This window comes from Pan troglodytes, chromosome 19, assembly GCF_028858775.2.
Source record: "Pan troglodytes isolate AG18354 chromosome 19, NHGRI_mPanTro3-v2.0_pri, whole genome shotgun sequence".
NCBI classification, from domain to species: Eukaryota; Metazoa; Chordata; class Mammalia; order Primates; family Hominidae; genus Pan; species Pan troglodytes.
This window is the reverse complement of record NC_072417.2, coordinates 24,675,175-24,700,467: the sequence shown is the minus strand read 5'-3', so window position 1 is coordinate 24,700,467 and position 25,293 is coordinate 24,675,175. Positions and strand designations below refer to the sequence as shown.

Here is a 25,293-nt window from a genome sequence, read left to right as displayed (position 1 = left end):
GAATATCTTGATTATGTCGTGGCCGAGATAATGTAGGGTCCACCCCTACCGGGTCTGTGGGTTTTCTCTTCGTGTGTGTGCGCGCGGAGACGAGAGATCGAAGAGATAAAGACAGAAGACAAAGAGATAGGAAGAAAGACAGCTGGGCCCGGGGGACCACTGCCACCAAAGCGCGGAGACAGACAGGTAGTGGCCCCGAATGCCTGGAGGCGCTGCTATTTATTGTAGTCAAGGCAAGGGGGCAGGGTAAGGAGTGCCAGTCATCTCCAGTGATCGATAGGTCACGCGAGTCACGTGTCCACTGGACAGGGGGCCTTTCCCTTTGTGGTAGCCGAGGTGGAGAGGGAGGACAGCAAACGTCAGCGTTTCTTCTATGCACTTATCAGAAAGATCGAAGACTGTGGTACTCCTACTAATTGTGCTACTGCTGTCTTCTAAGAACTTAAAAGGAGGAGCCAGGTGTACAGGCGGAACATGAAAGTGAAGAAGGAGCGTGCCCACTGAAGCACAGCATCACAGGGAGACGTTGGAGCCTCCGGCTGACTGCGGGCCGGCCTGGCTAATGTCAGACCTCCCACAAGAGGTGGTGGAGCGGAGCGTTCTCTGTCTCCCCTGGAGAGAGGGAGATTCCCTTTCCCGGCCTGCTAAGTAACGGGTGCCTTCCCAGGCACTGGGGCCACCGCTAGACCAAGGCCTGCTAAGTAACCAGGGCCTTCCCAGGCACTGGCATTACCGCTAGGCCAAGGAGCCCTCCAGCGGCCCTTCTCTGGGCGTGAATGAGGGCTCACACTCTTGTCTCCTGGTCACCTCTCACTGTGGCCCTTCAGCTCCTAACTCTGTGTGGCCTGGTTTCCCCCAGGGTAATCATAATGGAACAGAGATCATTATGGTAATAGAACAAAGAGTAATGCTACAAACTAATGATTAATAATAGTCAGATATAATCCTATCCGTTTCCTATCTCTAGTAAAACTTTTCTTATTCTAATAATTTTCTTTACTATACTGGAACAGCTTGTGCCTTCAGGCTCTTGCCTGGGCACCTGGGTGGCTTGCGGCCCACAAGATAAGATATATTGCGTTGAACTATAGTTTATGTTGATTGCTGAATGATTTAGGGCGGGGGGGTGGGCACCCTCTGAAATTCTGCCCTGGAGGAGAGGCCTCACCCTAACCCTGGCCGTGGCTAATAATAAGGCCCACCTCTTAGGGCCGTGGAGTGAAATAAGTTTTCCAGGTAATGCGCAGTAGAGCCCTCAGCCCTCCGCTGAAGTTGCGTTAGGAAGGAGGAAGGGAGAGGTAAATGCTGAGCCCGCAGGCGGCAGTCTGTGCCTCGGAGAGAAACTTTATCCCAACCTTGCTGGGGGCCTTGACGCCCACCTTGCCCCAAGAGCACCCCGGCAGTCACCCCTGCCCTCTGGGGTCCTGCCACCCCGAGCCCGACCTTCCCCCTTTTCCCCCGCGCCGGGCCAATAGCCTCCTAACTGCGTCGTGCTCATCACGGTCTGCCGTGCTCATCACCTTTGCGTCGTTTCTTCGCTCCACAAACGTTTGCTGAGCGCCTTCCACACGCCAGGCGCCAGACTCGCGCGGGGAAACAGGGATAAGCACTGAGGAGGGGTCCCAGCCCTCAGCGATGGGATTTCAGAGCGGGAGATAAAGGGTTGCCCAGAAGGGTGGTGAGTGGAATAGCTGATATAAACAACGGGGGCGCGATGAAATACACAGGAGGGCTGCTAGTCACATACGGGGCGGGTGCCGAGGGCCCTTGACTAAGGGAGGCTTCCTGGACGCGTGACACCCAAGCGGAGTCCTGACGACCTGCGTCAGAAGTAGCCAGGCGAGGAGGAGGGGAAGGGAATCCACGTCCCGAGCAGGGAGGCAGCTTTCCCTACACAGCACAGGACACGGTCCGCGCACAGAAGCCGCAGGAGACGCAGGCACAGGGGCTGGGGAGAATCCTTGCTGGGCCCTCGCCGCCTCCCTCTGCTGGGTGTCTGGTGCCAGCCTCCTGCCTGGCCGAGGAACTCCAGCCCCTGCTCCCGGAAGCCCCTCCAGGCCTTCGGCTTCCCTGACTGGGCATGGGCCCCTCGTCCCCTCGGGTACGGGGCCGGTCTCCCCGCCCGCGGGCGGCGAAGTAAAGGCCCAGCGCAGCCCGCGCTCCTGCCCTGGGGCCTCGTCTTTCTCCAGGAAAACGTGGACCGCTCTCCGCCGACAGGTCTCTTCCACAGACCCCTGTCGCCTTCGCCCCCAGTCTCTTCCGGTTCTGTCTTTTCGCTGGCTCGATACGAACAAGGAAGTCGCCCCCAGCGGAGCCCCGGCTCCCCCAGGCAGAGGCGGCCCCGGGGGCGGAGTCAACGGCGGAGGCCACGCCCTCCGTGAAAGGGCGGGGCATGCAAATTCGAAATGAAAGCCCGGGAACGCCGGAAGAAGCACGGGTGTAAGATTTCCCTTTTCAAAGGCGGAGAATAAGAAATCAGCCCGAGAGTGTAAGGGCGTCAATAGCGCTGTGGACGAGACAGAGGGAATGGGGCAAGGAGCGAGGCTGGGGCTCTCACCGCGACTTGAATGTGGATGAGAGTGGGACGGTGACGGCGGGCGCGAAGGCGACCGCATCGCTTCTCGGCCTTTTGGCTAAGATCAAGTGTAGTATCTGTTCTTATCAGTTTAATATCTGATACGTCCTCTATCCGAGGACAATATATTAAATGGATTTTTGGAGCAGGGAGATGGAATAGGAGCTTGCTCCGTCCACTCCACGCATCGACCTGGTATTGCAGTACCTCCAGGAACGGTGCACCCCCTCCGGGGATACAACGTGTTTCCTAAAAGCAGAGAGAGGTAAGAGACAGTAGCATCTGCGGGGCGGCTTGCACGCCGAGTGCCTGTGACGCGCCGGCTTGACTTAACCGCTTCCCTGAAGTACCAGTGAGGGAGGTTCCTGATCTGCAGGCGGTGGGCGGTAGACGGTAGGCTTATGCGGCACGCTTCCGTTTCCACCGTGACTACTGCGCTTTGGGAAGGCCACGACCTCCTCCTTTGGGGAGGTCCTTAGGATCTCAGCTTGGCAGTCGAGTGGGTGGCGACCTTTTAAAGGAATGGGATCCACCCGGAATTGAACTTCTTTCTCCTCTCTCTCTCTCTCTCTCTCTCTTTCTCTCTCTCTCTCTCTCTTTCTCTCTCTCTCTGTCTCTTTCTCTCTCTCTTCACCCCCCCCCCGCCTCTCCTCCGTTCTCTCTTTTGGTTTCCCCCACCCCCTCCCAAGTTCTGGGGTACATGTGCAGGACGTGCAGGTTTGGAACATAGATACACGTGTGCCACGGTGCTTTGCTGCACCTATCCACCAGTCGTCTAGGTTTGAAGCCCCGCACGCGTTGGCCATTTGTCCTAATGCTCTCTCTCCCCTTGCCCCCCACGCCCCGTCAGGGCCCGGCGTGTGATGTTCCCCTCCCTGTGTCCCATGTGTTCTCACTGTTCAACTCCCACTTAGGAGCGAGAACATGCGGTGTTTGGTTTTCGCTTCCTGTGTCAGTTTGCTGAGAATGAGGCCTTCCAGCTTCATCCACGTTCCCGCAGAGGACATGAACTCATCCTTTTTTATGGCTGCGTAGTAATTCCATGGTGTATACGTGCCACACTTTCTTTATCCAGCCTATCATTCATGGGCATTCGAGTTGGTTCCAAGTCTTTGCTATTGTAAATAGTGCTGCAGTAAACATACGTGTCCACGTGTCTTCCTAGTAGGAACTTCTTCCTCTTCAGCCCGCTGGGTAGCTGGCACTTTAAGGCAGGTGCCAACGCACCGGCAGCAAGCTTCCTTTTTTGCCCGGGAAAAACTGAGGTGCAGGTAGTATAAGCCATTTATCACGGAACGCACAGGAGCAGAGCTCGAGTCCAAGCATCGTGGCTCCACCCGTCATGCTTGATGCATCTTTAGGCTCCGCTCTAGGTATGCGTATCCTTTACGGGATCAGCCACCGGCAGTTGCCTTGCGACCACGATGACAAACCTCTGCCGGCTCTTTTGGGTCTCATCCCTGTATCTATTATACGTTGCATCCCAACATAAAGATCGGAATGTTCCTTTCGCTGACCCAGTCTCTCACCCTTTCCAAACTCCAGAAACCTTGTCTGTCCTCGGAAGAACTCCCCCTGCTTCTTTCTCTAAAGGCTGTCTTCAGGCCGGGCACAGTGGGGGGATCGCTTGAGCCCAGAAGGCCGCAGTGAGGTGAGATCGCGCCATTGCACTGCAGCCCCGGCGGCAGAGCCGGAGCCCCGTCTCGAAAGAAACAAACAAAAACCAACCGACCAACCAACAAACAAACACAGACAAAGAAAGAAAGAGCCCAGGCAACCTAGTGAAAACCTGTTCGGGCTGGGGCGTATCTGTACCCCAGCTGTTCCAGAGGCTGAGGCCAGGAGGATGGGTGGACGCTGGGAGGTGGATGCTGCAGTGAGCGGTGATCGCACCACTGCACTCCAGCCTGGGTGACAGAGCCAGACCCCGTCCCAAATAAATAAACATGAAAATAGAGGAACCAGTTTGTAGAAAGCGGGAGAGGGTCCCATTGAACTTCAAGCCTTCGAGCAACAGCTGTGGCTGGACAGGTTGGACCAGCAGGCTGGAGCAGTCGCCATCTTGGCAGGGATCATTGACCCTGATCTATCGCCGGGAGGAGGAAGAGCTGATCTTACGCAGGGAGGGCAGGTGGACTATGCGTGGACTCTGGTGATCTGTTTGGGTGCCAGGTGTTACTCCCAGGGCCACCCGTAACTGTGAATGTGCAGGAACCCTGACTTGAGAAGGGCCTGGCCACGGGGGGCTTAGGCCCCTGGGGAATGAGAGTTTGGTTCCCGGTACCCAGGGAAACCACCAGCATCGGCAGAGGTGATAGCTGGGGAGGAGCGGGGATTTGGACGAGAGACACAGGATGAGTACCGGGGGCAGCCCCGTGATCAACAACTGCTGCAACAGGGGCCGTTTGTTCGACTCGCTAGTCTTCTGTGGCTCTATGCGGTACTCAAGAGCAGAAGACAGAAGATACAAAAACCACAAAAGGTAGCCGGGCGTGGTGCTGCCCGTCAATAATCCCAGCTACTCGGGAGGCTGAGACAGGAGAATCGCTTGAACCCGGGAGGCGGAAGTTTCAGCGAGCCGAGATCACGCCATTGCAGTCCAACCTGAGCGTCCGAGCGAGACTCTATCTCAGAAAATAAAGACAGAATGAAAGAGCCCGGCGCGGTGGCTTACGCCTGTAATCCCAGCGCTTTGGGAGGCCGAGGCGGGCGGATCGCCTGAGGTCAGGAGCTGGAGACCAGCCTGGCCGACATGGCGAAACCCCCTAAAAATACAAAAATGAGCCGGGCGTGGTGGCCTACGCCTGTAATCCCAGCTACCCAGGAGGCTGAGGCAGGAGAATCGCTGGAACCCGGGAGGTAGAGGCTGCAGTGAGCCGAGATCGCGCCACTGCACTCCAGCCTGGGCGACAGAGCAAGAGTTTGTCTGCCAAAAAAAAAAAAAAAAAAAAAAAAAAAAAAGCCAGGGTGAGCGGTGGCTCAAGCCTGTAATCGCAAGCAACACTTTGGGAGGCGGCAGCTGGGCGGATCACCGGAGGTCGGGAGTTGGAGACCAGCCTGACCAACATGGAGAAACCCCATGTGTACTAAAAATACAAACTTAGCCGGGCGTGGTGGCACATGCCTGTAGTCCCAGCTGCTCGGGAGGCTGAGGCAGGGGAATCGCTTGAACCCGGGAGGCGGAGGTTGCAGAGAGCCTAGATCGCGCCATTGGACTCCAGGCTGGGTAACAAGAGCGGAACCTCCGTCTGAAAAAAAAAAAAAAAAATTGGGAGAATTTTGCTCCCACTGCCGTCAAAATCCCATGTGTATTTCACACTTACAGCACAGCTCCATTAGAACTGACCACATTTCCAGGGCTCCCTAGATACCTGTGGCTAGCGGCTGCCATACTACACCGTGCTGGGCTGTAGAATGGGGATGACAAGACAGGGCGGCGGAGATTGGGTTGGCGTGAAGCGAGGGAAACACTCGGCCGCAGGACAAAACTAAAACAGCAAGGGGGCACCGAAAGACTCAGTAGTCCACATGAATATCTTGATTATGTTGTAGCCGAGATAATGTAGGGTCCACCCCTACCGGGTCTGTGGGTTTTCTCTTCGTGTGTGTGCGCGCGGAGACGAGAGATCGAAGAGATAAAGACAGAAGACAAAGAGATAGGAAGAAAGACAGCTGGGCCCGGGGGACCACTGCCACCAAAGCGCGGAGACAGACAGGTAGTGGCCCCGAATGCCTGGAGGCGCTGCTATTTATTGTAGTCAAGGCAAGGGGGCAGGGTAAGGAGTGCCAGTCATCTCCAGTGATCGATAGGTCACGCGAGTCACGTGTCCACTGGACAGGGGGCCTTTCCCTTTGTGGTAGCCGAGGTGGAGAGGGAGGACAGCAAACGTCAGCGTTTCTTCTATGCACTTATCAGAAAGATCGAAGACTGTGGTACTCCTACTAATTGTGCTACTGCTGTCTTCTAAGAACTTAAAAGGAGGAGCCAGGTGTACAGGCGGAACATGAAAGTGAAGAAGGAGCGTGCCCACTGAAGCACAGCATCACAGGGAGACGTTGGAGCCTCCGGCTGACTGCGGGCCGGCCTGGCTAATGTCAGACCTCCCACAAGAGGTGGTGGAGCGGAGCGTTCTCTGTCTCCCCTGGAGAGAGGGAGATTCCCTTTCCCGGCCTGCTAAGTAACGGGTGCCTTCCCAGGCACTGGGGCCACCGCTAGACCAAGGCCTGCTAAGTAACCAGGGCCTTCCCAGGCACTGGCATTACCGCTAGGCCAAGGAGCCCTCCAGCGGCCCTTCTCTGGGCGTGAATGAGGGCTCACACTCTTGTCTCCTGGTCACCTCTCACTGTGGCCCTTCAGCTCCTAACTCTGTGTGGCCTGGTTTCCCCCAGGGTAATCATAATGGAACAGAGATCATTATGGTAATAGAACAAAGAGTAATGCTACAAACTAATGATTAATAATAGTCAGATATAATCCTATCCGTTTCCTATCTCTAGTAAAACTTTTCTTATTCTAATAATTTTCTTTACTATACTGGAACAGCTTGTGCCTTCAGGCTCTTGCCTGGGCACCTGGGTGGCTTGCGGCCCACAAGATAAGATATATTGCGTTGAACTATAGTTTATGTTGATTGCTGAATGATTTAGGGCGGGGGGGTGGGCACCCTCTGAAATTCTGCCCTGGAGGAGAGGCCTCACCCTAACCCTGGCCGTGGCTAATAATAAGGCCCACCTCTTAGGGCCGTGGAGTGAAATAAGTTTTCCAGGTAATGCGCAGTAGAGCCCTCAGCCCTCCGCTGAAGTTGCGTTAGGAAGGAGGAAGGGAGAGGTAAATGCTGAGCCCGCAGGCGGCAGTCTGTGCCTCGGAGAGAAACTTTATCCCAACCTTGCTGGGGGCCTTGACGCCCACCTTGCCCCAAGAGCACCCCGGCAGTCACCCCTGCCCTCTGGGGTCCTGCCACCCCGAGCCCGACCTTCCCCCTTTTCCCCCGCGCCGGGCCAATAGCCTCCTAACTGCGTCGTGCTCATCACGGTCTGCCGTGCTCATCACCTTTGCGTCGTTTCTTCGCTCCACAAACGTTTGCTGAGCGCCTTCCACACGCCAGGCGCCAGACTCGCGCGGGGAAACAGGGATAAGCACTGAGGAGGGGTCCCAGCCCTCAGCGATGGGATTTCAGAGCGGGAGATAAAGGGTTGCCCAGAAGGGTGGTGAGTGGAATAGCTGATATAAACAACGGGGGCGCGATGAAATACACAGGAGGGCTGCTAGTCACATACGGGGCGGGTGCCGAGGGCCCTTGACTAAGGGAGGCTTCCTGGACGCGTGACACCCAAGCGGAGTCCTGACGACCTGCGTCAGAAGTAGCCAGGCGAGGAGGAGGGGAAGGGAATCCACGTCCCGAGCAGGGAGGCAGCTTTCCCTACACAGCACAGGACACGGTCCGCGCACAGAAGCCGCAGGAGACGCAGGCACAGGGGCTGGGGAGAATCCTTGCTGGGCCCTCGCCGCCTCCCTCTGCTGGGTGTCTGGTGCCAGCCTCCTGCCTGGCCGAGGAACTCCAGCCCCTGCTCCCGGAAGCCCCTCCAGGCCTTCGGCTTCCCTGACTGGGCATGGGCCCCTCGTCCCCTCGGGTACGGGGCCGGTCTCCCCGCCCGCGGGCGGCGAAGTAAAGGCCCAGCGCAGCCCGCGCTCCTGCCCTGGGGCCTCGTCTTTCTCCAGGAAAACGTGGACCGCTCTCCGCCGACAGGTCTCTTCCACAGACCCCTGTCGCCTTCGCCCCCAGTCTCTTCCGGTTCTGTCTTTTCGCTGGCTCGATACGAACAAGGAAGTCGCCCCCAGCGGAGCCCCGGCTCCCCCAGGCAGAGGCGGCCCCGGGGGCGGAGTCAACGGCGGAGGCCACGCCCTCCGTGAAAGGGCGGGGCATGCAAATTCGAAATGAAAGCCCGGGAACGCCGGAAGAAGCACGGGTGTAAGATTTCCCTTTTCAAAGGCGGAGAATAAGAAATCAGCCCGAGAGTGTAAGGGCGTCAATAGCGCTGTGGACGAGACAGAGGGAATGGGGCAAGGAGCGAGGCTGGGGCTCTCACCGCGACTTGAATGTGGATGAGAGTGGGACGGTGACGGCGGGCGCGAAGGCGACCGCATCGCTTCTCGGCCTTTTGGCTAAGATCAAGTGTAGTATCTGTTCTTATCAGTTTAATATCTGATACGTCCTCTATCCGAGGACAATATATTAAATGGATTTTTGGAGCAGGGAGATGGAATAGGAGCTTGCTCCGTCCACTCCACGCATCGACCTGGTATTGCAGTACCTCCAGGAACGGTGCACCCCCTCCGGGGATACAACGTGTTTCCTAAAAGCAGAGAGAGGTAAGAGACAGTAGCAGCTGCGGGGCGGCTTGCACGCCGAGTGCCTGTGACGCGCCGGCTTGACTTAACCGCTTCCCTGAAGTACCAGTGAGGGAGGTTCCTGATCTGCAGGCGGTGGGCGGTAGACGGTAGGCTTATGCGGCACGCTTCCGTTTCCACCGTGACTACTGCGCTTTGGGAAGGCCACGACCTCCTCCTTTGGGGAGGTCCTTAGGATCTCAGCTTGGCAGTCGAGTGGGTGGCGACCTTTTAAAGGAATGGGATCCACCCGGAATTGAACTTCTTTCTCTCTCTCTCTCTCTCTCTCTCTCTCTCTCTCTCTCTCTCTCTTTCTCTCTCTCTCTCTCTCTTTCTCTCTCTCTCTCTGTCTCTTTCTCTCTCTCTTCACCCCCCCCCCCGCCTCTCCTCCGTTCTCTCTTTTGGTTTCCCCCACCCCCTCCCAAGTTCTGGGGTACATGTGCAGGACGTGCAGGTTTGGAACATAGATACACGTGTGCCACGGTGCTTTGCTGCACCTATCCACCAGTCGTCTAGGTTTGAAGCCCCGCACGCGTTGGCCATTTGTCCTAATGCTCTCTCTCCCCTTGCCCCCCACGCCCCGTCAGGGCCCGGCGTGTGATGTTCCCCTCCCTGTGTCCCATGTGTTCTCACTGTTCAACTCCCACTTAGGAGCGAGAACATGCGGTGTTTGGTTTTCGCTTCCTGTGTCAGTTTGCTGAGAATGAGGCCTTCCAGCTTCATCCACGTTCCCGCAGAGGACATGAACTCATCCTTTTTTATGGCTGCGTAGTAATTCCATGGTGTATACGTGCCACACTTTCTTTATCCAGCCTATCATTCATGGGCATTCGAGTTGGTTCCAAGTCTTTGCTATTGTAAATAGTGCTGCAGTAAACATACGTGTCCACGTGTCTTCCTAGTAGGAACTTCTTCCTCTTCAGCCCGCTGGGTAGCTGGCACTTTAAGGCAGGTGCCAACGCACCGGCAGCAAGCTTCCTTTTTTGCCCGGGAAAAACTGAGGTGCAGGTAGTATAAGCCATTTATCACGGAACGCACAGGAGCAGAGCTCGAGTCCAAGCATCGTGGCTCCACCCGTCATGCTTGATGCATCTTTAGGCTCCGCTCTAGGTATGCGTATCCTTTACGGGATCAGCCACCGGCAGTTGCCTTGCGACCACGATGACAAACCTCTGCCGGCTCTTTTGGGTCTCATCCCTGTATCTATTATACGTTGCATCCCAACATAAAGATCGGAATGTTCCTTTCGCTGACCCAGTCTCTCACCCTTTCCAAACTCCAGAAACCTTGTCTGTCCTCGGAAGAACTCCCCCTGCTTCTTTCTCTAAAGGCTGTCTTCAGGCCGGGCACAGTGGGGGGATCGCTTGAGCCCAGAAGGCCGCAGTGAGGTGAGATCGCGCCATTGCACTGCAGCCCCGGCGGCAGAGCCGGAGCCCCGTCTCGAAAGAAACAAACAAAAACCAACCGACCAACCAACAAACAAACACAGACAAAGAAAGAAAGAGCCCAGGCAACCTAGTGAAAACCTGTTCGGGCTGGGGCGTATCTGTACCCCAGCTGTTCCAGAGGCTGAGGCCAGGAGGATGGGTGGACGCTGGGAGGTGGATGCTGCAGTGAGCGGTGATCGCACCACTGCACTCCAGCCTGGGTGACAGAGCCAGACCCCGTCCCAAATAAATAAACATGAAAATAGAGGAACCAGTTTGTAGAAAGCGGGAGAGGGTCCCATTGAACTTCAAGCCTTCGAGCAACAGCTGTGGCTGGACAGGTTGGACCAGCAGGCTGGAGCAGTCGCCATCTTGGCAGGGATCATTGACCCTGATCTATCGCCGGGAGGAGGAAGAGCTGATCTTACGCAGGGAGGGCAGGTGGACTATGCGTGGACTCTGGTGATCTGTTTGGGTGCCAGGTGTTACTCCCAGGGCCACCCGTAACTGTGAATGTGCAGGAACCCTGACTTGAGAAGGGCCTGGCCACGGGGGGCTTAGGCCCCTGGGGAATGAGAGTTTGGTTCCCGGTACCCAGGGAAACCACCAGCATCGGCAGAGGTGATAGCTGGGGAGGAGCGGGGATTTGGACGAGAGACACAGGATGAGTACCGGGGGCAGCCCCGTGATCAACAACTGCTGCAACAGGGGCCGTTTGTTCGACTCGCTAGTCTTCTGTGGCTCTATGCGGTACTCAAGAGCAGAAGACAGAAGATACAAAAACCACAAAAGGTAGCCGGGCGTGGTGCTGCCCGTCAATAATCCCAGCTACTCGGGAGGCTGAGACAGGAGAATCGCTTGAACCCGGGAGGCGGAAGTTTCAGCGAGCCGAGATCACGCCATTGCAGTCCAACCTGAGCGTCCGAGCGAGACTCTATCTCAGAAAATAAAGACAGAATGAAAGAGCCCGGCGCGGTGGCTTACGCCTGTAATCCCAGCGCTTTGGGAGGCCGAGGCGGGCGGATCGCCTGAGGTCAGGAGCTGGAGACCAGCCTGGCCGACATGGCGAAACCCCCTAAAAATACAAAAATGAGCCGGGCGTGGTGGCCTACGCCTGTAATCCCAGCTACCCAGGAGGCTGAGGCAGGAGAATCGCTGGAACCCGGGAGGTAGAGGCTGCAGTGAGCCGAGATCGCGCCACTGCACTCCAGCCTGGGCGACAGAGCAAGAGTTTGTCTGCCAAAAAAAAAAAAAAAGCCAGGGTGAGCGGTGGCTCAAGCCTGTAATCGCAAGCAACACTTTGGGAGGCGGCAGCTGGGCGGATCACCGGAGGTCGGGAGTTGGAGACCAGCCTGACCAACATGGAGAAACCCCATGTGTACTAAAAATACAAACTTAGCCGGGCGTGGTGGCACATGCCTGTAGTCCCAGCTGCTCGGGAGGCTGAGGCAGGGGAATCGCTTGAACCCGGGAGGCGGAGGTTGCAGAGAGCCTAGATCGCGCCATTGGACTCCAGGCTGGGTAACAAGAGCGGAACCTCCGTCTGAAAAAAAAAAAAAAAAATTGGGAGAATTTTGCTCCCACTGCCGTCAAAATCCCATGTGTATTTCACACTTACAGCACAGCTCCATTAGAACTGACCACATTTCCAGGGCTCCCTAGATACCTGTGGCTAGCGGCTGCCATACTACACCGTGCTGGGCTGTAGAATGGGGATGACAAGACAGGGCGGCGGAGATTGGGTTGGCGTGAAGCGAGGGAAACACTCGGCCGCAGGACAAAACTAAAACAGCAAGGGGGCACCGAAAGACTCAGTAGTCCACATGAATATCTTGATTATGTTGTAGCCGAGATAATGTAGGGTCCACCCCTACCGGGTCTGTGGGTTTTCTCTTCGTGTGTGTGCGCGCGGAGACGAGAGATCGAAGAGATAAAGACAGAAGACAAAGAGATAGGAAGAAAGACAGCTGGGCCCGGGGGACCACTGCCACCAAAGCGCGGAGACAGACAGGTAGTGGCCCCGAATGCCTGGAGGCGCTGCTATTTATTGTAGTCAAGGCAAGGGGGCAGGGTAAGGAGTGCCAGTCATCTCCAGTGATCGATAGGTCACGCGAGTCACGTGTCCACTGGACAGGGGGCCTTTCCCTTTGTGGTAGCCGAGGTGGAGAGGGAGGACAGCAAACGTCAGCGTTTCTTCTATGCACTTATCAGAAAGATCGAAGACTGTGGTACTCCTACTAATTGTGCTACTGCTGTCTTCTAAGAACTTAAAAGGAGGAGCCAGGTGTACAGGCGGAACATGAAAGTGAAGAAGGAGCGTGCCCACTGAAGCACAGCATCACAGGGAGACGTTGGAGCCTCCGGCTGACTGCGGGCCGGCCTGGCTAATGTCAGACCTCCCACAAGAGGTGGTGGAGCGGAGCGTTCTCTGTCTCCCCTGGAGAGAGGGAGATTCCCTTTCCCGGCCTGCTAAGTAACGGGTGCCTTCCCAGGCACTGGGGCCACCGCTAGACCAAGGCCTGCTAAGTAACCAGGGCCTTCCCAGGCACTGGCATTACCGCTAGGCCAAGGAGCCCTCCAGCGGCCCTTCTCTGGGCGTGAATGAGGGCTCACACTCTTGTCTCCTGGTCACCTCTCACTGTGGCCCTTCAGCTCCTAACTCTGTGTGGCCTGGTTTCCCCCAGGGTAATCATAATGGAACAGAGATCATTATGGTAATAGAACAAAGAGTAATGCTACAAACTAATGATTAATAATAGTCAGATATAATCCTATCCGTTTCCTATCTCTAGTAAAACTTTTCTTATTCTAATAATTTTCTTTACTATACTGGAACAGCTTGTGCCTTCAGGCTCTTGCCTGGGCACCTGGGTGGCTTGCGGCCCACAAGATAAGATATATTGCGTTGAACTATAGTTTATGTTGATTGCTGAATGATTTAGGGCGGGGGGGTGGGCACCCTCTGAAATTCTGCCCTGGAGGAGAGGCCTCACCCTAACCCTGGCCGTGGCTAATAATAAGGCCCACCTCTTAGGGCCGTGGAGTGAAATAAGTTTTCCAGGTAATGCGCAGTAGAGCCCTCAGCCCTCCGCTGAAGTTGCGTTAGGAAGGAGGAAGGGAGAGGTAAATGCTGAGCCCGCAGGCGGCAGTCTGTGCCTCGGAGAGAAACTTTATCCCAACCTTGCTGGGGGCCTTGACGCCCACCTTGCCCCAAGAGCACCCCGGCAGTCACCCCTGCCCTCTGGGGTCCTGCCACCCCGAGCCCGACCTTCCCCCTTTTCCCCCGCGCCGGGCCAATAGCCTCCTAACTGCGTCGTGCTCATCACGGTCTGCCGTGCTCATCACCTTTGCGTCGTTTCTTCGCTCCACAAACGTTTGCTGAGCGCCTTCCACACGCCAGGCGCCAGACTCGCGCGGGGAAACAGGGATAAGCACTGAGGAGGGGTCCCAGCCCTCAGCGATGGGATTTCAGAGCGGGAGATAAAGGGTTGCCCAGAAGGGTGGTGAGTGGAATAGCTGATATAAACAACGGGGGCGCGATGAAATACACAGGAGGGCTGCTAGTCACATACGGGGCGGGTGCCGAGGGCCCTTGACTAAGGGAGGCTTCCTGGACGCGTGACACCCAAGCGGAGTCCTGACGACCTGCGTCAGAAGTAGCCAGGCGAGGAGGAGGGGAAGGGAATCCACGTCCCGAGCAGGGAGGCAGCTTTCCCTACACAGCACAGGACACGGTCCGCGCACAGAAGCCGCAGGAGACGCAGGCACAGGGGCTGGGGAGAATCCTTGCTGGGCCCTCGCCGCCTCCCTCTGCTGGGTGTCTGGTGCCAGCCTCCTGCCTGGCCGAGGAACTCCAGCCCCTGCTCCCGGAAGCCCCTCCAGGCCTTCGGCTTCCCTGACTGGGCATGGGCCCCTCGTCCCCTCGGGTACGGGGCCGGTCTCCCCGCCCGCGGGCGGCGAAGTAAAGGCCCAGCGCAGCCCGCGCTCCTGCCCTGGGGCCTCGTCTTTCTCCAGGAAAACGTGGACCGCTCTCCGCCGACAGGTCTCTTCCACAGACCCCTGTCGCCTTCGCCCCCAGTCTCTTCCGGTTCTGTCTTTTCGCTGGCTCGATACGAACAAGGAAGTCGCCCCCAGCGGAGCCCCGGCTCCCCCAGGCAGAGGCGGCCCCGGGGGCGGAGTCAACGGCGGAGGCCACGCCCTCCGTGAAAGGGCGGGGCATGCAAATTCGAAATGAAAGCCCGGGAACGCCGGAAGAAGCACGGGTGTAAGATTTCCCTTTTCAAAGGCGGAGAATAAGAAATCAGCCCGAGAGTGTAAGGGCGTCAATAGCGCTGTGGACGAGACAGAGGGAATGGGGCAAGGAGCGAGGCTGGGGCTCTCACCGCGACTTGAATGTGGATGAGAGTGGGACGGTGACGGCGGGCGCGAAGGCGACCGCATCGCTTCTCGGCCTTTTGGCTAAGATCAAGTGTAGTATCTGTTCTTATCAGTTTAATATCTGATACGTCCTCTATCCGAGGACAATATATTAAATGGATTTTTGGAGCAGGGAGATGGAATAGGAGCTTGCTCCGTCCACTCCACGCATCGACCTGGTATTGCAGTACCTCCAGGAACGGTGCACCCCCTCCGGGGATACAACGTGTTTCCTAAAAGCAGAGAGAGGTAAGAGACAGTAGCAGCTGCGGGGCGGCTTGCACGCCGAGTGCCTGTGACGCGCCGGCTTGACTTAACCGCTTCCCTGAAGTACCAGTGAGGGAGGTTCCTGATCTGCAGGCGGTGGGCGGTAGACGGTAGGCTTATGCGGCACGCTTCCGTTTCCACCGTGACTACTGCGCTTTGGGAAGGCCACGACCTCCTCCTTTGGGGAGGTCCTTAGGATCTCAGCTTGGCAGTCGAGTGGGTGGCGACCTTTTAAAGGAATGGGATCCACCCGGAATTGAACTTCTTTCTCCTCTCTCTCTCTCTCTCTCTCTCTCTCTCTCTCTCTCTCTCTTTCTCTCTCTCTCTCTCTCTTTCTCTCTCTCTCTCTGTCTCTTTCTCTCTCTCTTCACCCCCCCCCCCGCCTCTCCTCCGTTCTCTCTTTTGGTTTCCCCCACCCCCTCCCAAGTTCTGGGGTACATGTGCAGGACGTGCAGGTTTGGAACATAGATACACGTGTGCCACGGTGCTTTGCTGCACCTATCCACCAGTCGTCTAGGTTTGAAGCCCCGCACGCGTTGGCCATTTGTCCTAATGCTCTCTCTCCCCTTGCCCCCCACGCCCCGTCAGGGCCCGGCGTGTGATGTTCCCCTCCCTGTGTCCCATGTGTTCTCACTGTTCAACTCCCACTTAGGAGCGAGAACATGCGGTGTTTGGTTTTCGCTTCCTGTGTCAGTTTGCTGAGAATGAGGCCTTCCAGCTTCATCCACGTTCCCGCAGAGGACATGAACTCATCCTTTTTTATGGCTGCGTAGTAATTCCATGGTGTATACGTGCCACACTTTCTTTATCCAGCCTATCATTCATGGGCATTCGAGTTGGTTCCAAGTCTTTGCTATTGTAAATAGTGCTGCAGTAAACATACGTGTCCACGTGTCTTCCTAGTAGGAACTTCTTCCTCTTCAGCCCGCTGGGTAGCTGGCACTTTAAGGCAGGTGCCAACGCACCGGCAGCAAGCTTCCTTTTTTGCCCGGGAAAAACTGAGGTGCAGGTAGTATAAGCCATTTATCACGGAACGCACAGGAGCAGAGCTCGAGTCCAAGCATCGTGGCTCCACCCGTCATGCTTGATGCATCTTTAGGCTCCGCTCTAGGTATGCGTATCCTTTACGGGATCAGCCACCGGCAGTTGCCTTGCGACCACGATGACAAACCTCTGCCGGCTCTTTTGGGTCTCATCCCTGTATCTATTATACGTTGCATCCCAACATAAAGATCGGAATGTTCCTTTCGCTGACCCAGTCTCTCACCCTTTCCAAACTCCAGAAACCTTGTCTGTCCTCGGAAGAACTCCCCCTGCTTCTTTCTCTAAAGGCTGTCTTCAGGCCGGGCACAGTGGGGGGATCGCTTGAGCCCAGAAGGCCGCAGTGAGGTGAGATCGCGCCATTGCACTGCAGCCCCGGCGGCAGAGCCGGAGCCCCGTCTCGAAAGAAACAAACAAAAACCAACCGACCAACCAACAAACAAACACAGACAAAGAAAGAAAGAGCCCAGGCAACCTAGTGAAAACCTGTTCGGGCTGGGGCGTATCTGTACCCCAGCTGTTCCAGAGGCTGAGGCCAGGAGGATGGGTGGACGCTGGGAGGTGGATGCTGCAGTGAGCGGTGATCGCACCACTGCACTCCAGCCTGGGTGACAGAGCCAGACCCCGTCCCAAATAAATAAACATGAAAATAGAGGAACCAGTTTGTAGAAAGCGGGAGAGGGTCCCATTGAACTTCAAGCCTTCGAGCAACAGCTGTGGCTGGACAGGTTGGACCAGCAGGCTGGAGCAGTCGCCATCTTGGCAGGGATCATTGACCCTGATCTATCGCCGGGAGGAGGAAGAGCTGATCTTACGCAGGGAGGGCAGGTGGACTATGCGTGGACTCTGGTGATCTGTTTGGGTGCCAGGTGTTACTCCCAGGGCCACCCGTAACTGTGAATGTGCAGGAACCCTGACTTGAGAAGGGCCTGGCCACGGGGGGCTTAGGCCCCTGGGGAATGAGAGTTTGGTTCCCGGTACCCAGGGAAACCACCAGCATCGGCAGAGGTGATAGCTGGGGAGGAGCGGGGATTTGGACGAGAGACACAGGATGAGTACCGGGGGCAGCCCCGTGATCAACAACTGCTGCAACAGGGGCCGTTTGTTCGACTCGCTAGTCTTCTGTGGCTCTATGCGGTACTCAAGAGCAGAAGACAGAAGATACAAAAACCACAAAAGGTAGCCGGGCGTGGTGCTGCCCGTCAATAATCCCAGCTACTCGGGAGGCTGAGACAGGAGAATCGCTTGAACCCGGGAGGCGGAAGTTTCAGCGAGCCGAGATCACGCCATTGCAGTCCAACCTGAGCGTCCGAGCGAGACTCTATCTCAGAAAATAAAGACAGAATGAAAGAGCCCGGCGCGGTGGCTTACGCCTGTAATCCCAGCGCTTTGGGAGGCCGAGGCGGGCGGATCGCCTGAGGTCAGGAGCTGGAGACCAGCCTGGCCGACATGGCGAAACCCCCTAAAAATACAAAAATGAGCCGGGCGTGGTGGCCTACGCCTGTAATCCCAGCTACCCAGGAGGCTGAGGCAGGAGAATCGCTGGAACCCGGGAGGTAGAGGCTGCAGTGAGCCGAGATCGCGCCACTGCACTCCAGCCTGGGCGACAGAGCAAGAGTTTGTCTGCCAAAAAAAAAAAAAAAAAAAAAAAAAAAAAAGCCAGGGTGAGCGGTGGCTCAAGCCTGTAATCGCAAGCAACACTTTGGGAGGCGGCAGCTGGGCGGATCACCGGAGGTCGGGAGTTGGAGACCAGCCTGACCAACATGGAGAAACCCCATGTGTACTAAAAATACAAACTTAGCCGGGCGTGGTGGCACATGCCTGTAGTCCCAGCTGCTCGGGAGGCTGAGGCAGGGGAATCGCTTGAACCCGGGAGGCGGAGGTTGCAGAGAGCCTAGATCGCGCCATTGGACTCCAGGCTGGGTAACAAGAGCGGAACCTCCGTCTGAAAAAAAAAAAAAAAAAATTGGGAGAATTTTGCTCCCACTGCCGTCAAAATCCCATGTGTATTTCACACTTACAGCACAGCTCCATTAGAACTGACCACATTTCCAGGGCTCCCTAGATACCTGTGGCTAGCGGCTGCCATACTACACCGTGCTGGGCTGTAGAATGGGGATGACAAGACAGGGCGGCGGAGATTGGGTTGGCGTGAAGCGAGGGAAACACTCGGCCGCAGGACAAAACTAAAACAGCAAGGGGGCACCGAAAGACTCAGTAGTCCACATGAATATCTTGATTATGTTGTAGCCGAGATAATGTAGGGTCCACCCCTACCGGGTCTGTGGGTTTTCTCTTCGTGTGTGTGCGCGCGGAGACGAGAGATCGAAGAGATAAAGACAGAAGACAAAGAGATAGGAAGAAAGACAGCTGGGCCCGGGGGACCACTGCCACCAAAGCGCGGAGACAGACAGGTAGTGGCCCCGAATGCCTGGAGGCGCTGCTATTTATTGTAGTCAAGGCAAGGGGGCAGGGTAAGGAGTGCCAGTCATCTCCAGTGATCGATAGGTCACGCGAGTCACGTGTCCACTGGACAGGGGGCCTTTCCCTTTGTGGTAGCCGAGGTGGAGAGGGAGGACAGCAAACGTCAGCGTTTCTTCTATGCACTTATCAGAAAGATCGAAGACTGTGGTACTCCTACTAATTGTGCTACTGCTGTCTTCTAAGAACTTAAAAGGAGGAGCCAGGTGTACAGGCGGAACATGAAAGTGAAGAAGGAGCGTGCCCACTGAAGCACAGCATCACAGGGAGACGTTGGAGCCTCCGGCTGACTGCGGGCCGGCCTGGCTAATGTCAGACCTCCCACAAGAGGTGGTGGAGCGGAGCGTTCTCTGTCTCCCCTGGAGAGAGGGAGATTCCCTTTCCCGGCCTGCTAAGTAACGGGTGCCTTCCCAGGCACTGGGGCCACCGCTAGACCAAGGCCTGCTAAGTAACCAGGGCCTTCCCAGGCACTGGCATTACCGCTAGGCCAAGGAGCCCTCCAGCGGCCCTTCTCTGGGCGTGAATGAGGGCTCACACTCTTGTCTCCTGGTCACCTCTCACTGTGGCCCTTCAGCTCCTAACTCTGTGTGGCCTGGTTTCCCCCAGGGTAATCATAATGGAACAGAGATCATTATGGTAATAGAACAAAGAGTAATGCTACAAACTAATGATTAATAATAGTCAGATATAATCCTATCCGTTTCCTATCTCTAGTAAAACTTTTCTTATTCTAATAATTTTCTTTACTATACTGGAACAGCTTGTGCCTTCAGGCTCTTGCCTGGGCACCTGGGTGGCTTGCGGCCCACAAGATAAGATATATTGCGTTGAACTATAGTTTATGTTGATTGCTGAATGATTTAGGGCGGGGGGGTGGGCACCCTCTGAAATTCTGCCCTGGAGGAGAGGCCTCACCCTAACCCTGGCCGTGGCTAATAATAAGGCCCACCTCTTAGGGCCGTGGAGTGAAATAAGTTTTCCAGGTAATGCGCAGTAGAGCCCTCAGCCCTCCGCTGAAGTTGCGTTAGGAAGGAGGAAGGGAGAGGTAAATGCTGAGCCCGCAGGCGGCAGTCTGTGCCTCGGAGAGAAACTTTATCCCAACCTTGCTGGGGGCCTTGACGCCCACCTTGCCCCAAGAGCACCCCGGCAGTCACCCCTGCCCTCTGGGGTCCTGCCACCCCGAGCCCGACCTTCCCCCTTTTCCCCCGCGCCGGGCCAATAGCCTCCTAACTGCGTCGTGCTCATCACGGTCTGCCGTGCTCATCACCTTTGCGTCGTTTCTTCGCTCCACAAACGTTTGCTGAGCGCCTTCCACACGCCAGGCGCCAGACTCGCGCGGGGAAACAGGGATAAGCACTGAGGAGGGGTCCCAGCCCTCAGCGATGGGATTTCAGAGCGGGAGATAAAGGGTTGCCCAGAAGGGTGGTGAGTGGAATAGCTGATATAAACAACGGGGGCGCGATGAAATACACAGGAGGGCTGCTAGTCACATACGGGGCGGGTGCCGAGGGCCCTTGACTAAGGGAGGCTTCCTGGACGCGTGACACCCAAGCGGAGTCCTGACGACCTGCGTCAGAAGTAGCCAGGCGAGGAGGAGGGGAAGGGAATCCACGTCCCGAGCAGGGAGGCAGCTTTCCCTACACAGCACAGGACACGGTCCGCGCACAGAAGCCGCAGGAGACGCAGGCACAGGGGCTGGGGAGAATCCTTGCTGGGCCCTCGCCGCCTCCCTCTGCTGGGTGTCTGGTGCCAGCCTCCTGCCTGGCCGAGGAACTCCAGCCCCTGCTCCCGGAAGCCCCTCCAGGCCTTCGGCTTCCCTGACTGGGCATGGGCCCCTCGTCCCCTCGGGTACGGGGCCGGTCTCCCCGCCCGCGGGCGGCGAAGTAAAGGCCCAGCGCAGCCCGCGCTCCTGCCCTGGGGCCTCGTCTTTCTCCAGGAAAACGTGGACCGCTCTCCGCCGACAGGTCTCTTCCACAGACCCCTGTCGCCTTCGCCCCCAGTCTCTTCCGGTTCTGTCTTTTCGCTGGCTCGATACGAACAAGGAAGTCGCCCCCAGCGGAGCCCCGGCTCCCCCAGGCAGAGGCGGCCCCGGGGGCGGAGTCAACGGCGGAGGCCACGCCCTCCGTGAAAGGGCGGGGCATGCAAATTCGAAATGAAAGCCCGGGAACGCCGGAAGAAGCACGGGTGTAAGATTTCCCTTTTCAAAGGCGGAGAATAAGAAATCAGCCCGAGAGTGTAAGGGCGTCAATAGCGCTGTGGACGAGACAGAGGGAATGGGGCAAGGAGCGAGGCTGGGGCTCTCACCGCGACTTGAATGTGGATGAGAGTGGGACGGTGACGGCGGGCGCGAAGGCGACCGCATCGCTTCTCGGCCTTTTGGCTAAGATCAAGTGTAGTATCTGTTCTTATCAGTTTAATATCTGATACGTCCTCTATCCGAGGACAATATATTAAATGGATTTTTGGAGCAGGGAGATGGAATAGGAGCTTGCTCCGTCCACTCCACGCATCGACCTGGTATTGCAGTACCTCCAGGAACGGTGCACCCCCTCCGGGGATACAACGTGTTTCCTAAAAGCAGAGAGAGGTAAGAGACAGTAGCAGCTGCGGGGCGGCTTGCACGCCGAGTGCCTGTGACGCGCCGGCTTGACTTAACCGCTTCCCTGAAGTACCAGTGAGGGAGGTTCCTGATCTGCAGGCGGTGGGCGGTAGACGGTAGGCTTATGCGGCACGCTTCCGTTTCCACCGTGACTACTGCGCTTTGGGAAGGCCACGACCTCCTCCTTTGGGGAGGTCCTTAGGATCTCAGCTTGGCAGTCGAGTGGGTGGCGACCTTTTAAAGGAATGGGATCCACCCGGAATTGAACTTCTTTCTCCTCTCTCTCTCTCTCTCTCTCTCTCTCTCTCTTTCTCTCTCTCTCTCTCTCTTTCTCTCTCTCTCTCTGTCTCTTTCTCTCTCTCTTCACCCCCCCCCCCCGCCTCTCCTCCGTTCTCTCTTTTGGTTTCCCCCACCCCCTCCCAAGTTCTGGGGTACATGTGCAGGACGTGCAGGTTTGGAACATAGATACACGTGTGCCACGGTGCTTTGCTGCACCTATCCACCAGTCGTCTAGGTTTGAAGCCCCGCACGCGTTGGCCATTTGTCCTAATGCTCTCTCTCCCCTTGCCCCCCACGCCCCGTCAGGGCCCGGCGTGTGATGTTCCCCTCCCTGTGTCCCATGTGTTCTCACTGTTCAACTCCCACTTAGGAGCGAGAACATGCGGTGTTTGGTTTTCGCTTCCTGTGTCAGTTTGCTGAGAATGAGGCCTTCCAGCTTCATCCACGTTCCCGCAGAGGACATGAACTCATCCTTTTTTATGGCTGCGTAGTAATTCCATGGTGTATACGTGCCACACTTTCTTTATCCAGCCTATCATTCATGGGCATTCGAGTTGGTTCCAAGTCTTTGCTATTGTAAATAGTGCTGCAGTAAACATACGTGTCCACGTGTCTTCCTAGTAGGAACTTCTTCCTCTTCAGCCCGCTGGGTAGCTGGCACTTTAAGGCAGGTGCCAACGCACCGGCAGCAAGCTTCCTTTTTTGCCCGGGAAAAACTGAGGTGCAGGTAGTATAAGCCATTTATCACGGAACGCACAGGAGCAGAGCTCGAGTCCAAGCATCGTGGCTCCACCCGTCATGCTTGATGCATCTTTAGGCTCCGCTCTAGGTATGCGTATCCTTTACGGGATCAGCCACCGGCAGTTGCCTTGCGACCACGATGACAAACCTCTGCCGGCTCTTTTGGGTCTCATCCCTGTATCTATTATACGTTGCATCCCAACATAAAGATCGGAATGTTCCTTTCGCTGACCCAGTCTCTCACCCTTTCCAAACTCCAGAAACCTTGTCTGTCCTCGGAAGAACTCCCCCTGCTTCTTTCTCTAAAGGCTGTCTTCAGGCCGGGCACAGTGGGGGGATCGCTTGAGCCCAGAAGGCCGCAGTGAGGTGAGATCGCGCCATTGCACTGCAGCCCCGGCGGCAGAGCCGGAGCCCCGTCTCGAAAGAAACAAACAAAAACCAACCGACCAACCAACAAACAAACACAGACAAAGAAAGAAAGAGCCCAGGCAACCTAGTGAAAACCTGTTCGGGCTGGGGCGTATCTGTACCCCAGCTGTTCCAGAGGCTGAGGCCAGGAGGATGGGTGGACGCTGGGAGGTGGATGCTGCAGTGAGCGGTGATCGCACCACTGCACTCCAGCCTGGGTGACAGAGCCAGACCCCGTCCCAAATAAATAAACATGAAAATAGAGGAACCAGTTTGTAGAAAGCGGGAGAGGGTCCCATTGAACTTCAAGCCTTCGAGCAACAGCTGTGGCTGGACAGGTTGGACCAGCAGGCTGGAGCAGTCGCCATCTTGGCAGGGATCATTGACCCTGATCTATCGCCGGGAGGAGGAAGAGCTGATCTTACGCAGGGAGGGCAGGTGGACTATGCGTGGACTCTGGTGATCTGTTTGGGTGCCAGGTGTTACTCCCAGGGCCACCCGTAACTGTGAATGTGCAGGAACCCTGACTTGAGAAGGGCCTGGCCACGGGGGGCTTAGGCCCCTGGGGAATGAGAGTTTGGTTCCCGGTACCCAGGGAAACCACCAGCATCGGCAGAGGTGATAGCTGGGGAGGAGCGGGGATTTGGACGAGAGACACAGGATGAGTACCGGGGGCAGCCCCGTGATCAACAACTGCTGCAACAGGGGCCGTTTGTTCGACTCGCTAGTCTTCTGTGGCTCTATGCGGTACTCAAGAGCAGAAGACAGAAGATACAAAAACCACAAAAGGTAGCCGGGCGTGGTGCTGCCCGTCAATAATCCCAGCTACTCGGGAGGCTGAGACAGGAGAATCGCTTGAACCCGGGAGGCGGAAGTTTCAGCGAGCCGAGATCACGCCATTGCAGTCCAACCTGAGCGTCCGAGCGAGACTCTATCTCAGAAAATAAAGACAGAATGAAAGAGCCCGGCGCGGTGGCTTACGCCTGTAATCCCAGCGCTTTGGGAGGCCGAGGCGGGCGGATCGCCTGAGGTCAGGAGCTGGAGACCAGCCTGGCCGACATGGCGAAACCCCCTAAAAATACAAAAATGAGCCGGGCGTGGTGGCCTACGCCTGTAATCCCAGCTACCCAGGAGGCTGAGGCAGGAGAATCGCTGGAACCCGGGAGGTAGAGGCTGCAGTGAGCCGAGATCGCGCCACTGCACTCCAGCCTGGGCGACAGAGCAAGAGTTTGTCTGCCAAAAAAAAAAAAAAAGCCAGGGTGAGCGGTGGCTCAAGCCTGTAATCGCAAGCAACACTTTGGGAGGCGGCAGCTGGGCGGATCACCGGAGGTCGGGAGTTGGAGACCAGCCTGACCAACATGGAGAAACCCCATGTGTACTAAAAATACAAACTTAGCCGGGCGTGGTGGCACATGCCTGTAGTCCCAGCTGCTCGGGAGGCTGAGGCAGGGGAATCGCTTGAACCCGGGAGGCGGAGGTTGCAGAGAGCCTAGATCGCGCCATTGGACTCCAGGCTGGGTAACAAGAGCGGAACCTCCGTCTGAAAAAAAAAAAAAAAAATTGGGAGAATTTTGCTCCCACTGCCGTCAAAATCCCATGTGTATTTCACACTTACAGCACAGCTCCATTAGAACTGACCACATTTCCAGGGCTCCCTAGATACCTGTGGCTAGCGGCTGCCATACTACACCGTGCTGGGCTGTAGAATGGGGATGACAAGACAGGGCGGCGGAGATTGGGTTGGCGTGAAGCGAGGGAAACACTCGGCCGCAGGACAAAACTAAAACAGCAAGGGGGCACCGAAAGACTCAGTAGTCCACATGAATATCTTGATTATGTCGTGGCCGAGATAATGTAGGGTCCACCCCTACCGGGTCTGTGGGTTTTCTCTTCGTGTGTGTGCGCGCGGAGACGAGAGATCGAAGAGATAAAGACAGAAGACAAAGAGATAGGAAGAAAGACAGCTGGGCCCGGGGGACCACTGCCACCAAAGCGCGGAGACAGACAGGTAGTGGCCCCGAATGCCTGGAGGCGCTGCTATTTATTGTAGTCAAGGCAAGGGGGCAGGGTAAGGAGTGCCAGTCATCTCCAGTGATCGATAGGTCACGCGAGTCACGTGTCCACTGGACAGGGGGCCTTTCCCTTTGTGGTAGCCGAGGTGGAGAGGGAGGACAGCAAACGTCAGCGTTTCTTCTATGCACTTATCAGAAAGATCGAAGACTGTGGTACTCCTACTAATTGTGCTACTGCTGTCTTCTAAGAACTTAAAAGGAGGAGCCAGGTGTACAGGCGGAACATGAAAGTGAAGAAGGAGCGTGCCCACTGAAGCACAGCATCACAGGGAGACGTTGGAGCCTCCGGCTGACTGCGGGCCGGCCTGGCTAATGTCAGACCTCCCACAAGAGGTGGTGGAGCGGAGCGTTCTCTGTCTCCCCTGGAGAGAGGGAGATTCCCTTTCCCGGCCTGCTAAGTAACGGGTGCCTTCCCAGGCACTGGGGCCACCGCTAGACCAAGGCCTGCTAAGTAACCAGGGCCTTCCCAGGCACTGGCATTACCGCTAGGCCAAGGAGCCCTCCAGCGGCCCTTCTCTGGGCGTGAATGAGGGCTCACACTCTTGTCTCCTGGTCACCTCTCACTGTGGCCCTTCAGCTCCTAACTCTGTGTGGCCTGG

General features: G+C 56.6%; 4 non-coding genes across 4 annotated transcripts; all 4 read left to right on the top strand.

The window, feature by feature from the left end:
- Positions 1–2,613: 2,613 nt before the first annotated feature.
- Positions 2,614–2,804, top strand: LOC129137798 (U2 spliceosomal RNA). Its single transcript, XR_008540589.1, has one exon. It is a non-coding gene; the product is annotated as a U2 spliceosomal RNA (small nuclear RNA).
- A 5,914-nt stretch (positions 2,805–8,718) lies between these two features.
- Positions 8,719–8,909, top strand: LOC129137797 (U2 spliceosomal RNA). The gene has a single exon (XR_008540588.1). It is a non-coding gene; the product is annotated as a U2 spliceosomal RNA (small nuclear RNA).
- A 5,919-nt stretch (positions 8,910–14,828) lies between these two features.
- LOC129137796 (U2 spliceosomal RNA) lies at positions 14,829–15,019 on the top strand. Its single transcript, XR_008540587.1, has one exon. It is a non-coding gene; the product is annotated as a U2 spliceosomal RNA (small nuclear RNA).
- A 5,936-nt stretch (positions 15,020–20,955) lies between these two features.
- On the top strand, positions 20,956–21,146 carry LOC129137795 (U2 spliceosomal RNA). The gene has a single exon (XR_008540586.1). It is a non-coding gene; the product is annotated as a U2 spliceosomal RNA (small nuclear RNA).
- The last annotated feature ends 4,147 nt before the right edge of the window (positions 21,147–25,293 follow it).